The following is a 13,925-nucleotide window of genomic DNA, read 5'->3' on the forward strand; positions in this document are numbered from 1 at the left end:
AGCTCAGTCAGTTAAGCTGCTGCCTTTGGCTCAGGTCATGATCCCAGGGTCCTGGGATGGAGCCCACATTGGGCTCCTTGCTCAGCAGGGAGCCTGCTTTTCCCTCTGCTTGCAGGTTCCTTTGCTTGTGCGTGCGCTCTCTCTCTCTCTCGCTCTCTCTCTCTCTTTCTCTGACTAGTAAATAAGTAAAATCTTAAAAAAAAATAGTAACTTCAGTGTTTCACACTCCTGATACGGATTTTTCTACCTCTCATAAAAAAGGACAAGATGATCCATAATGACAGGATGAACCAGCCCCTAAGGGAGGGATTCTTTAGAAAGAAAGGGCAGTTTTAAGAAATATTATGGAATCTCTAGAGTTGACTTCAAATCCTGGGAACCAGCGTTTTGAAACTACTAACTGCTTCTTTACCATGATGACATTTATTAAGACATACAGTCCAATTAAAATATTAACAGAATGGACTTTCTAAGAGTCCACTGCCACACTTTCAGGTGCTAAAAGAGATATTCAGTCACACTGCTTTGAGTCCATTTCAGCTTAGTACAGGTTATGAAGGGATGGATCCTTTATTCAAAACTGAAAAAAGCCAAACAGCGTGTTTGCCAACCAGCTTAATTCAGCAGTCTTCTCCTACGTCAGGTAACCTAATTTTCTTCTGTTCTTTCCACAGATGGCACAGTATCAGAGATCCACAATGGCTCATCTTGGCTTTTAAATCAGCACCAGTATTATAACCAGTGTTATAACCAGTGTTATAAAAGATTCATGCAATAAAATAACATCCAGGAGTCATTATCTATCACTGATGGTCTGGAAAGCTAGGAAAAACAGGAAAACAGAAAAGTACATCAAGGCCTAAAATGTACTGGGTCTAATACAGATAGGAGCCACAAAAGACAATCTGCACAGAACAGTAACTTACCACCCTCTACCTCTTTTCTCTGCACTTGGCAGCCTAAGTTTCCTATCTTTAAATATTTGACATGATCAAGATCTCAAACTTTTTTTTTTTTTTTAAGATTTTATTTATTTATTTATTTGACAGAGAGAGAGATCACAAGTAGGCAGAGAGGCAGGCAGAGAGAGAGGAGGAAGCAGGCTCCCCGCGGAGCAGAGAGCCCGATGTGGGGCTCGATCCCAGGACCCTGAGATCACGACCTGAGCCGAGGGCAGCGGCTTAATCCACTGAGCCACCCAGGCGCCCCAAGATCTCAAACTTTTAATTTCAACTTTAGGACGACACGTTTCTAAATCTGGCTATGATCTTTAAGGCAATGATGAAATCGACAAAGTCAGTTTAAAATCAGATTGATATACTTTTTAAATTACTACTGTCCCACTGAAAATCAGTGATTATTCATCAGTGCCAAGGAGACCAAAATCAAGAGCTTGACTCCCCCCACCCCCCGCTCCACACTGGTTTGCTCTATCAGTTGCTACCAGGCAAGTCCCATCCCAGCAGCCTACATCCCCACTCACAATAACCACTGTTGCTGTGGCATCAAACTGCTGGTAGCAAAATTCCAGTTCATTTTAAAGCCATCTTTTCTACTCCCACTGATTCTGAGTTTACTCTTACAATTATTCTAATGCACTTAGATTTGGTTATTTTCTGTTTTTACTCTCTACTTTCAGCTTTCTGCATCCCCAAGGGCGGTCTACGCGTGTGGCTTTGTGAGCACGTTATCTCTGGGTCCACACACCCAGGTGTGCCAGGTCTCCAGGTCAGAGTCTGTGCCTGCATGTATGTGTCTCTGTGTGCATCTCTCTGCTCAAACATGTCTGACTCTCCTTCGTGTGCTCTTTCTCTCCATCAACCTATCTATCCACCTGTCTCTATCTACCTCTTCCCCATCTCTCAGTCTCTCTTACACTCTTTTCTTCTTTCCCCCACTCTTACCCTCTCCCCCACCTCCCTTCTCCAGTCTCTCTCCACTGTTATTCTGTCTTAAGATGAACCAAAGGAGACAGAGAAAGATCCTAATGTTAAGATTAAAGACAGATTATCCTGCCAATATGGCAGACCAGATAAACTTAAAGGTCTCACACTATAAGCACTTAGGAATGTGAGATAAAATATAAGACATCCTTTTAAATGTCTACAGGAGTGTATGTCAAGAAAGTAAGGGAGATGACCTGAGGCCTCAGAGAGAACTGAGGTCTTCCAGCAGGGATGGGCTATCCAGCCCTGAGAACTGGGTCTTAGGTCTCACCTCTCATCCTGGCATAATTACTAATCTAATCTCCTTGTATTAATTTAAAAGTATTTTGGTTTGTAAGTCACCTTAGTTTAATGCCCTGCAGGGTAGGATATAAGCCCACAGAGTTGACAAAAGTTGGAACTCAAGCTTTTACACATATGGGCTATGATCTCAACAAAAACTAAACTGGAAGAAAGAAAAAAAGTCATGAACCTAGATGAAGGAGGTTGGGCCAAGAGAGGAAAAGTCTCCCAATCCCTCAGTAACTGGTAACCACTAATATGTCTGTATCTCTAATGTGGTTTTGGAGTCCTACTCTACACATGTACTTCAGGAAATCCCTAGACACATTTATACCAAATTGGTCACATGTCAGTGATATCCCCGGGTACCTGAGAGAATTAACTGTAAACTGCTCTGGCAGGGGGAGCCTGCCTCCCAGAGCTCCACCAGATTATGTACTCTAAAGACAGGCTCATCATTCAAAACACAACTGGCAAGACACAGGAGGAAACAATCCATTGTAAGCAAGAGTCAGAAGACACGGCGGCGCCTGGGTGGCTCAGTGGATTAAGCCGCTGCCTTCGGCTCAGGTCATGATCTCGGGATCCTGGGATCGAGCCCCGCATCGGGCTCTCTGCTCCGCAGGGAGCCTGCTTCCTCCTCTCTCTCTGCCTGCCTCTCTGCCTACTTGTGATCTTCTCTCTGTCAAATAAATAAATAAAATCTTTAAAAAAAAAAAAAAAAAAAAAAAAAAAAAAAAAGAGTCAGAAGACACAACAAATAGCAAGATTAGGCTTTCAAGAACTTGGGGTAAGAGAACAATTGGATAGAGACCGTAAGATAAATATGTGCACAACTGTATGTGCTAACTAAATACATAAAGAAATAAAAATGTAAGGGGAAAAGAGCATTTTGGGAAAAGCCATGTCCATATGTATATCCATCCATGCATATACATGTATGTATGCATATACATGTAAACACATGTATATTCCAGAAATTTAAAACACAGTCATTGAAATCTGAAACTAAATAGATGGGTTAAATGGCACAGTAGACTCCTCTGAACACAGGATTGGTGCCTTGAAAAAACACCTGAGGAAATCACTTAGAATGAAGCACAGAGAGATCAAAAACTAACAATGTATAAAATGAAAAAGTCCAACTAGCAGTGGCTCTGCACTCCATAACCAGTCAGAATAAAAAAGACTCTTAGCAAATCCCTTTCATCTGATAAAAGGTATCTTCATAAAGGCTATCTGCCCCAAACCGACAGCAATCCTCATACTTAATGGTCAAACATCAGGCGCGTTCTCCTCAGGTCAGAAAGGAGGCAGCGATCCAGCTACCTTCAATTCAACATTATACGGGATGGGCCAACCAAAAAAAAAAAAAAAAAAAACAAAAAAAGAGAATTTACTGGACTGGAAAGAAACATAACTGTCATTATCTGCATATAATCCTCTACTTAGAAAATACAAGGAGCTTTGCAAATCTATAGGCATTAAATACAAATTAAGATACAGAAATTATTTTCATTCAATTACCTTAGTAATCGTGCTCCACTGAAGGAGCAGCACCATCTCCCTTACCCTACAGTGTTTAGAAATGTATGGGGACAATTTTGGCTGTCACAATGATAAGCAGCTGCTTCTTGTCTGTTGCCACAGTCCCACACAATGAGGAACTGTGCCACACAATGTCAATAGGGCATTCACTGAGAAACACTGTGGCCTAGAGCAAGAAACAATTAACAAATGTAATAATGGTAATATTAAAAAGGCTTAATTTGACTGTGCAGGTTCGCATGGAGCCTGCTGGAAAAAAAGGCTCAATTTACTGTTACAAAAAACTATCATTAAATTTAACAAAAGATTTTAAGATCTTATACAGAAAATTATAACATTTTATTAAAAAGCTAAAATAAATACATACGTATATGAATAAACATTCTGCATGCGTGTGAATAAACATTCTGCATGCGTGTGCGCACGCACACACACACTCATAAATACATACAACTATTCACATGCATATACATCCTTACTTGGCATCACACCCACCCTGTGTCAGACCCCTTGCTACATGCTGAGCTGGGATTCAGCACTAAACAGCAGACAAGGTTCTTGCTCACAGAATTATCAATCCAAGTGTTTGAAAGTTTAAAGATGATCACTCTGGTGACAGCTGGTATTACAAACTAATCTCTTCCACTTTGAAACTAAAATTGAGGCAGGGGCTTTTCCAGGATACTTGCTTCATCCCACCATTACTCTCCTTTGAGCATTTTGCTGATAACTCCTACATCCACTAGAGGTCAGGCAAGGAAGAACATACAGAAGGTTATAAAAAGTCATCACGGAGGGAGTGGGGGGTTGGAAGAGCACTAAGAACAGTGCTACTACATGCTCACTTCCACGTTAGCTTTAGTGGAAGTGTAAGTACAAGCTAACACATCCAAGAATATTTTGTTATACCCACAGTACTGTTGTTATTTGCATATAATCATCCACTTAGAAAGTAAGAATAAGCTCTCACTGGCTTACATGTTTAGTCTTCACTCCTCTATACAACTGGCCAGCACTAACAACTGGCTGGCCTGGTTTCCCACTTCTCTTTGCCTTATACCCTTACACTTCGTTTTCCCCATACACACACCTAATATCCACTGTTTCTCATAGGCTTGACCAAGGCATCCCTTCTGCCAGGAACAACCCTTTCTAGGTCAGCCCACCTATCCATTCCTGCTCCCACCTCAAATCTGGCCAAGGCTTGGTGGACCCTGAAAGACCTTCTGACTCATCTAGACTTGCTCACTTGTCCTTCTCCACTCCAACCAATCTTGTTACATGTCTGTGTTCTAACAATTTTCTTCTATCTCCATAACTGTTGGTTTGAATTCATGATCCCCCAAATGTGTACTGACTGTATAAAGGTCAGTGAATAAATTCAGGTATCTTCTATATGCCACCAAGTTACTGAAGCAGACAATTTTAACACAAGATATTCCAAAATACTCCCCGCATCAAGGAGCTTCTATCCTCCGGCCCATATACACACACACTTATTTCCACAAATTCTTAAGCAATTCAGAATGTGGGAAGGATCACATGAGTGACACTGATGGGAAGTGCTCCAAGGATTACTAGTAGAACAGAGATGACTTCCTAGAACAGATGAGATTTCAGTGGACCTGACAGATTCTTATTTGGAGAAGGCTGCTCAAGGGGGGGGTACATTTCAGCCAGAAGGAAGAGGTTGAGTCAAGGCATAGGGTGGACAGAAAAAAACTTTTTAGGGGACAGCCAGGAGACACACATGGCAAGCCTAAGAGTTCAGAAAGAAAAGCCAAAGGAAAGCAAAGCAAGAACGGTGGATTCAGGCCAAACTGCAGAAGACCACAAATGCCAGAACAAGAAGCTGCATTTCTCCTGTGAACAATGAGGGACAAGCCACTTATGGTGTTCCAAAATACAAATCTGGCTGCTGGTATCTGCATTTAGAAAGATATCCTCTGGAAAAAAATTTGAAGGTGAAGGGACAAGTTTAAATTCAAAAAAAGGAGGAAGAGAAAAATCATGTATCCGGTAACCTTTTTTTTTAACCTCAGATAAATTAACTGAAAAATGCTACTTTGTCCTGGCATCAAATTATTAAGCATATACTGCAGTGTTTGAAGTCCAGCAGACAACAAGATATTTTTAAAAAATGCAACTGAAAGCTGAAAGACTAAATTCTGGTTTCTGCTTAGCCACTTAGCCATGCTACTTCTCCAAGTCTCAATAAAATACAGATGATGATAATTCTCATACCTTCTTTGTGATCAGTGGCAATGCCAGCGGGATTCATGGGCCCACATGGGGACCACATGGAATCAGTACCATCTTAGGATAAGGACCATGTGTACAAAGTCCAAAGGCTCAACAATAATTAACTGAATACTGTAAATAACATAAAATAATGATCAAGTGAAGTAGCTCTTCGAAGGAAAGGAAAAGAAAAATTTGCAAGGCCCAACAATTAACTCAAATGTAGATTAATGCAAAGAGAAGGAATCTCCTAGCAACCAGCCTCTCCTGAGAGGCATGAATTAACACTATCACTGAAACAGGAAAAACACCACTTGGATCACTGATATTTTAATACCAGGCAAATACCTAGTCTTTTACATATGGGCAATACTGACAAAATGTGCTACTGTAGGGAACTAAAAAGTGTCCAAAATGACACCCAGAACGCCAGGGGAGAAATATTTAACTCCCTTATCATTATTTAATTCAACAATTAACAACTGTTCATTGAGAATCAACTTGATGTCGGCACTGTGTGCAAGGAATACATTGGTGAATGAACCTGTGGCCCACTGGAGGGTAAAGGCTAGGGGAGGAGTGAAACAGACAAAACAGCCAACAGTAGTTAAGTGTTCTGCTAGGGGCAAGTGCTATGGGAGAAGCAAGGAGAGAGCTGAAGCTTCCAAAAATGGGTTAGTTAGACTCAACGCGTTAAGAGTAGGGGTACTAAATGCAGAACTAGCATACCAAAGGCACAAAGTTGTTTTGTTTTGTTTTTAAAGCACATACTGAGCCTTTAGGACACACTTAAAATATGTAAGAGTGTAAGGAGAAGTGGTGATAAAGAGTTCTTGGAAGAGTTGGGATTTTACTGCAAGGGCACCAAGAAGCTGCTGAAGGATGATGTGACATAATCGAACACACACCTAAGAAAAATCACCATCGCTGCACAGTGGGGGTAAAAAATGAAACAAAGGAAGACGAGACCAGAGGACAGGATATTAGGAAGGAGGCTGTGGCCATAATTCAGAGGGGAAGGAAGGTGGTTGAGAGAAGTGGATGAACTTGAAGATAGTACAGACGGACCCAATGCATTTGTTAACGAGGCCCAGCACAGAGATTAGGCACAGCAGAGGGAGGGAGCAGGGAAGACCCACAGGGTGGATGTGCTGCTGGGTTTATCTTACCTGTGGAAAAGCAACAGTCTATTAACCCAGTCAAACCCCAAACACTAACAGCCATGCTAAATGCCTTTAATTACTCATTTTTCCCATTTCCCAACACCATTTCCTCAAGTCTAAACAAGATAACCTGTTACCATCCAGAATAACAGTGGCAAATCCAGCCTAAGCAGCAGTCTCCTGAACCTTCTCTGCCTACTATTTATTCTGAAGCCTTAAATGATGGCCAGTGTGTAACCCCTGACCTTCTATGATCTGGTTTCTTTGTCAATGACTGCAGAAGAGGTCAATAGCATGAATTTACTTCCCAAACCAGGCTTACAACTGCTTATTTAAGAGCAAATGGTGGTAGAAATTTCAAGCTGTGAAAATGTTTATCATTTGCTTATATGCATAAAGTCCTGAAGGAGGATTTTTTTTTTGCTTTTGCTTTTCTCTCCAAGGATGTACTGCCAAATTTAATCTTTTTAACTGTTTTAATAAATCTTTTTAAAAGTTCTGTTTGACATACATACTTCCCAAGATCTTGTAAATGATGTCATTTGTTTCAAATTGTAATGTCTTAGTTTCATTGATTCTGCTTCCTTTCTAAACTTGGTGATGCCAGAGTTTCATTATTCATTACCCTCTACTAGCTCATGTCTCTTTAGAATCCTACCACCAAAAAATCACTGGTTCTTCCTTCTGTAAGATTCCATAATGCAAAACCCTGGCTTGCACTCCTCCAGTGAAAGAGGTCACTCAGAAGCCATGAAGATCAGGAACCTCCATCTGCTGAAAAACAAACTGTGCATTCACAAGGTACAGAGATCCCCACACCTCACCAATAGGGTTGGCTTTTTTGTATCCATTTCCCCAAATATCCCTAATTGAGGCATAATATTGCTGATACACAAGACAATCCCAAGGAATGCCCAAAATACCACTTCTTCTCTTCCTCTGCCTCTCCCATGGCAAAGTTGTGAACAACACACGGTAGTAAAAAGCCCCCCCCCCCCCCCCCCCCCCAGCAAGGAAAGCTCACAATGTCATCTGGGACACAGGTGGCTCCTGCCTCGCAAGCTGCTGATGTAGGGGGAATGGCTGGTGCTTCTGACCTGGACTGGGGGGGGCAACTTTTCAATCACCACCCCTCTATTCCAAAAAGAAGTCCCACTGACACAGCCTGAGGACCTGCCACAGCGAGCAGCCAGTAGGAGCGTGTGTGTGCAGCACACAATACAGAAGTTACAGCAGAAAGAGACCTTCCCCTCTTTATTTCTGAAAGTTAATCTGCTTCCTGCTAGGTTCAGAATGAGGCTCACCTTGGTTCTCAGTTTCAGCATCTCACAGTTTGGGGGATTTTTACAAAGCCCCTTCTTGAAGAGCCTCTCAGATTGAAATGGCAAAACAACAGCAAAGAAGCAAGGGCAGGGATGAAGAGAAGCTAAATGGAAATCCTAAGTAGAAATATGGGAGAGGAACAGAGAAGGAAACTATCCAGTCATGAGACCAAGATCCTTCTGTGGCTGGTAGAACGGTATGAATGCCATTCCAAAAGAGGCAAAAAAAAAAAAAAAAAGCTCCACTTAACATGACCACTTGGAAAAACACTGCTTCTTTAGATATAAAAGTGTAAGATTGTTATTTTAGTAAAAATAGCAGTTTTCCTTTACGGTAATACTAAGAAACCATCATAAAAATTCCTATCCAATCTACTTTTGGAGGCTTATGGCTAAGCTGTAAAGACTTGATTTTTAGAGTTAGAATCAAACTTCTGTTTTCCATTCCCCAGAGTCTGGCCAACATTCAAGCAAATGCCTTAAGCCTGGGGGGGACATTGGGAAGCAACTTACATTGTACATAATGTGAGAGTGTGTAAGGGAGTCGGGTGTGCTGGGGATAAACACATAAAAGCATAAGAAAATTCAGTCCACAACAAAATTTATTTATGCATTTTGAAGTAGGCTACACTGAATAACATGAGGGGCAAATAAAGTTACTAATGTTGAGATAGCCAAGTAATAAATCAGACATTTTTTTCTACTTTCAAACACAAAACAATTGAAAGCCCATACTTGCCACAAAGAATATAAAACATGAGCAAGAGATCTTTGGATCAAATTTTCATCAGCTGCTCCAAGGCACCCCCAAAAGATTTCCAAGATGCTGGGGAATGGTCCTAAAGAAAGTACACCTTGACTGTCAACCATCAACCAAACCTCAAGCACAGGGTGTGGAAAGTGTCATCCTTCAGATCTTTTCCCTTTGTTTCCATATCTAGAAGGTCATCAGCAAGGCTACCACAGGGCCCTGGCAGGCGACCCTGTCCTGGGTCAGTGTTTCAGTCTGGTTCAGTCCGCAGACAGCCCTATCCTGCTTCCCACCCCTCCTATTCCTTCTGCAGTTTATGATACCTGGATGTCTGAGCCCAACCTCCACACACAAGCTCCTATGATAACAAGTACTATATCCTGTTCACCTTCATACACCATACAGGGTTAGCACAGAGCCTTCTCTATCAATGTATGCTCAATAAATTATTAAATAAGGGGCACCTGTGTGGCTCAGTGGGTTAAAGCCTCTGCCTTCGGCTCAGGTCATGATCCCAGGGTCCTGGGATCGAGCCCCGCATCGGGCTCTCTGCTCCGCGGGGAGCCTGCTTCCTCCTCTCTCTCTGCCTGCCTCTCTGCCTGGTTGTGATTTCTCTCTGTCAAATAAATAGAATATTAAAAAATAAATAAATAAATTATTAAATAATAAAACAACTGAACCTCACCTGCTAAAATGAGGTAACTGAGTAAAGAGTCTTACAACTGTACCATGTCATATTGCTTCGATGTCATATTCATGAAACTTCAGAAAACTTTATGTAATGGAGCAGATAAAATAACTATGTTCCATAAACATTTCATGCTGATTGTTTCCTCTGAGCTTCTGTTAGAGGTATTATTCTCCTTCCTCTCCTGCATTTGCTCAAGTCATAGTTACAATAATAGCTTAATACTTAGTGTATGCTATGTTCCAGGCACTGTACCAAGGCATTTCACCTACAGGAAATCCAATTACCCACCATAACCCTGAAACTTGCTAAAATTATCCTCACAATAATTTTTTTCTAATGAGGTTTAGAGAAGTTATAGAAAATCCCCCAAGCTCACACAGCTATAAGGAGTGGGCAGATTGTAGGCCTGGGAGAGTAGGGAGATCTGACCAAAGACAAAGGTCATTCTTTTCAATAACACAATGCTACCTTGGACCCATGAAACCACCTCTGACATTCAAAGATTCTATATTAATGTCCCCTATTGTTCCACAAGCATGCGACACTGAACCAAAATCTACCGGGGGCAGAAGTCTTTAGAGCTTTTGTGTCTTCATTTCCAGGCTGTCAGATATTGTTTTACGCTGTACCAATGTATTTATCTCAGCCAGTAATACCTCCCTTTTTTTTTTCCTTTCTTTCTTTTAATCAGCCGGTAATGGGAGATAAATTAACCACACTTAATAGACCTGGTGTGAAATATCCCACCCACAATTTGCAAAACAATGTGAGCCCCAAGTAGGTGCTCACCCAGTACCTGTCCGATTGATTAAGTAATGCCTCTAGGCAAGTCATAAGGGCGTGATGGGTTGAGCTTGGTAGGAGCCAGAAAGGTAGGAGCCAGAAAGCCATTCTCCCAGCCCCTCTATTAGACGGAGAGTCACTCCAACAAAACATTGAATCTTCTACCAGAGGCCTTCCTACAAACTCTAGACAATGGGGACCTGCCTTGTTCAGTGTCATGATGCCTCAGAAGACACCATCCACTTCATTCCTTCACACCTTTGGAGAAGATTCCATGGTCCTCTCTGCTAAGAGCTCTAGCCCTAGGAGCCTTCTCTCAGCTCTCCCTCACAATGTGTTTGCATCCCTCTAGAGTCAACTGAGGAATCCCATCTGAGTAAATTCTATCTAATTCTACCTTCTTCTAAATCTAAAATCTTTAACAGAATAAAATTTCTTTACAAAATATGATGGACTTGCCTATGCGTGCTAAATAGAGTTTGTTCTCTTCTGTGTGGCGTGGCCTTGAGGTCATGAGGAGTTTGAAGGAGTTTCTGCTTCTCCTGTTTGATTTTTCTGTCTCCTCCCTCCCTGTGTGTGGGTCAGCACTCTTTCTTTTCTGTTTTCTTAGGACTGAGAAAGTAAGCTGTTTTGTTTGTTAAGGGCTGAAAGCAAAGAAGGAGCGTGAGGGTCCACCAGGGAGAGAGCCTAGAGCAGGGGTATCCCCTCAAACCTAGGGCAGTGATTCCCTAAGAGTGGAAACTCATGAATAAGACATGCAGCCAGGCTTGGGGAACACTGGTTTACAATTTCAGCACAGACTTTAGCATGGGCTTCGGCCCCACTCCCCACGGTCTCCCGCATTCTAGACCGCTGAGGCAAGAGACAGGGAAGGTAAGTAAGATAATAGTACTTTGCCTTCACCCCTCCCTGCTCACTACAATGGAATCTCTAAGAGAAGGGACCCTCTGTCCTGTTAATTGTGGAATCACAATCACTGATGCCTCAAGCGTCCAACTCAGAGTTAAGCATTCCACAAACTTGCTGAATAAGGGAGGAATGAATGAGTAATCTAATGAAAATTTCTCTTCCATAATTAACACTCACAATGCAAAATCTTTTATAGACTCCTTATGAGTTGGAACAAATAAATTCAGGAAAGAAAACTCCAATGAACTGTGACAGCAGGAGAAAATTGATTCTTTTCAACCTTAAACAAGAGAAAAGAGTGTAATTTCATCAAAGTAACAAGTTATAGGTACACAGCCACCAGGATCAACAACTGTGAGATCTGCTGGCTGGAGTCCTTCAGCATACTGACATGACATCCCCCAAAAAGCCCACATCAAAAAGGCCAAAGGCAAACACAGAGAAACTACCCTATAGGAAAACACAAAACACCTCTTTGACCTTGTAGAGAAAGTACCACTTCTGTTTTTTAAACAAAGAACACACACACACACACACACACACACACACACACACACACCCCAAAAGGGGGGGGGGGGCGCGAAAAAATAAAACAGCAAAAACAACAGGTGGAAAAATCTTAGAGAGAATACAACTGTATTTTTAAATTTATGAATTTCCCTAGAAGAGAGTTAAAAAATAAAGCCTGAATTTGGACTACAGTAAAATAAATGTGCAGGATCCATTATAAAAATGAGTACAGGGGCGCCTAGGTGGCTCAGTGGGTTAAGCCTCTGCCTTCGGCTCAGGTCACGATCTCAGGGTCCTGGGATCGAACCCCACATCGAGCTCTCTGTTCAGCCTGCTTCACCCTTTCTTTCTGCCATCCTCTTTGCCTACTTGTGATCTCTGTCTGTCAAATAAATAAAATCTTTTTAAAAAATGAGTACAGATCTGTTTTAAGATCCAATTGCTACTTATTTCTAGCAAGGTACACCATCTATCAGAAGAAACTAAAGGCACTAAGGGGTACAGTCTCCCTGTGCTGAGTCCTGTCTGTCCACAAGAAGGAATGGGTAGGGAGACCTGTGGACAAAACAACCAAGAGCTCTTGGACACCAAGAGTCGAGAAAGAGAACACTGATTACACACCAGACTGAAGCGAGGTGGTCACAACGAGAGATTTTAATTCCAAGTAACATCTAAACCAAATGGAGAAAACTCTTAAAACTAAAACCATGCCTATATAATCAGTGATTATCTGAAAGTAATAAAGAAACTGGATAAGCCAAGTATAATGGCAAGTAAGATTATGAAAGAGTGCCACTTCAAAAATGGAAAAACAGAATACACAGTTCAAGACAAATACAGTGGAGCCAACACGTCAGCTACACTAAAATGTGAAAACTTAAGATGCTTCCCCCAGGAGAATTTTCAGAGAGAGAGTAAAGAACTGGCTCACTGCTTGATTCAGATGGCATATATATAAAACAGATGACAGAGAACGCAGAACAATCAACCCCTTTTACAGCCATTTATATCCCACAGAATCTGAAGATTATTGTTTTAGTCCCTATATGTCACTCTACAGCACGTCTAGGATTCCTGGCAGTCAAATTCATCACATCTGCAAATTAAAAAAAAAAAAAAAAATCATCTATCAGTATTTCACCCACTTTTAGATCTAATACATAACTTCTATTTTAAGAAGAAAAAGAATTTACTTCCTACCTCAATCTATAACTATAACCTGCCTTTCAAACATTCCAATTCTAAGGAAAGGAGAAAAGGAAAACCGTGCTTTCGGGGGGGGGGGGGTCACCTCAGACACAGGGAAATGTGATGCATAACTAATGATAAAATCTGAGATGCAACTACCAAGGCAGAGCTGTTCTGAATTTAATCAAGTCTGCTGAGCTTCAGAGGGATGGATAATAGGCAGCCAGATGGACAAGATTTGCATTCAGAAAAGCTACACTAAGAAGATCCAAATAAATGTGCCTCAGAATCCTGGCATCAAAGATCTGCTGCCCAGTTTAATAAAACCTGAATTAAAACAATCACAAAAACAAAAAATATTTAAACAATCCATTTCATTTCTAAAGCTGAATCAATAATAAGGCAATTAGCCCAGCACAATAGAGGCTCAGTCTTAATTCTCTTTTTGTTCCATCTGAGTGCTCAAGCATTGCTGCCACATCAGGCTCTGATCCAGGTTGCACTGAGAGAAACAGACACAGAGAGGACGAGAACCCGTGAATTCTCTCTGTAACTACCTAGTGAATGGTGAAGTCAACTTTATAACTTGGA

At 41.4% G+C, this 13,925-nt stretch overlaps 1 protein-coding gene across 1 annotated transcript in view; it reads right to left on the reverse strand.

The window, feature by feature from the left end:
* CCNY (cyclin Y) overlaps positions 1–13,925 on the reverse strand; it is a 233,538-nt gene that overhangs the window by 90,595 nt on the left and 129,018 nt on the right. The gene's annotated exons all lie outside the window — the stretch shown is intronic.

The sequence above is a fragment of the Meles meles genome, chromosome 7 (assembly GCF_922984935.1).
Source record: "Meles meles chromosome 7, mMelMel3.1 paternal haplotype, whole genome shotgun sequence".
NCBI lineage: Eukaryota > Metazoa > Chordata > Mammalia > Carnivora > Mustelidae > Meles > Meles meles.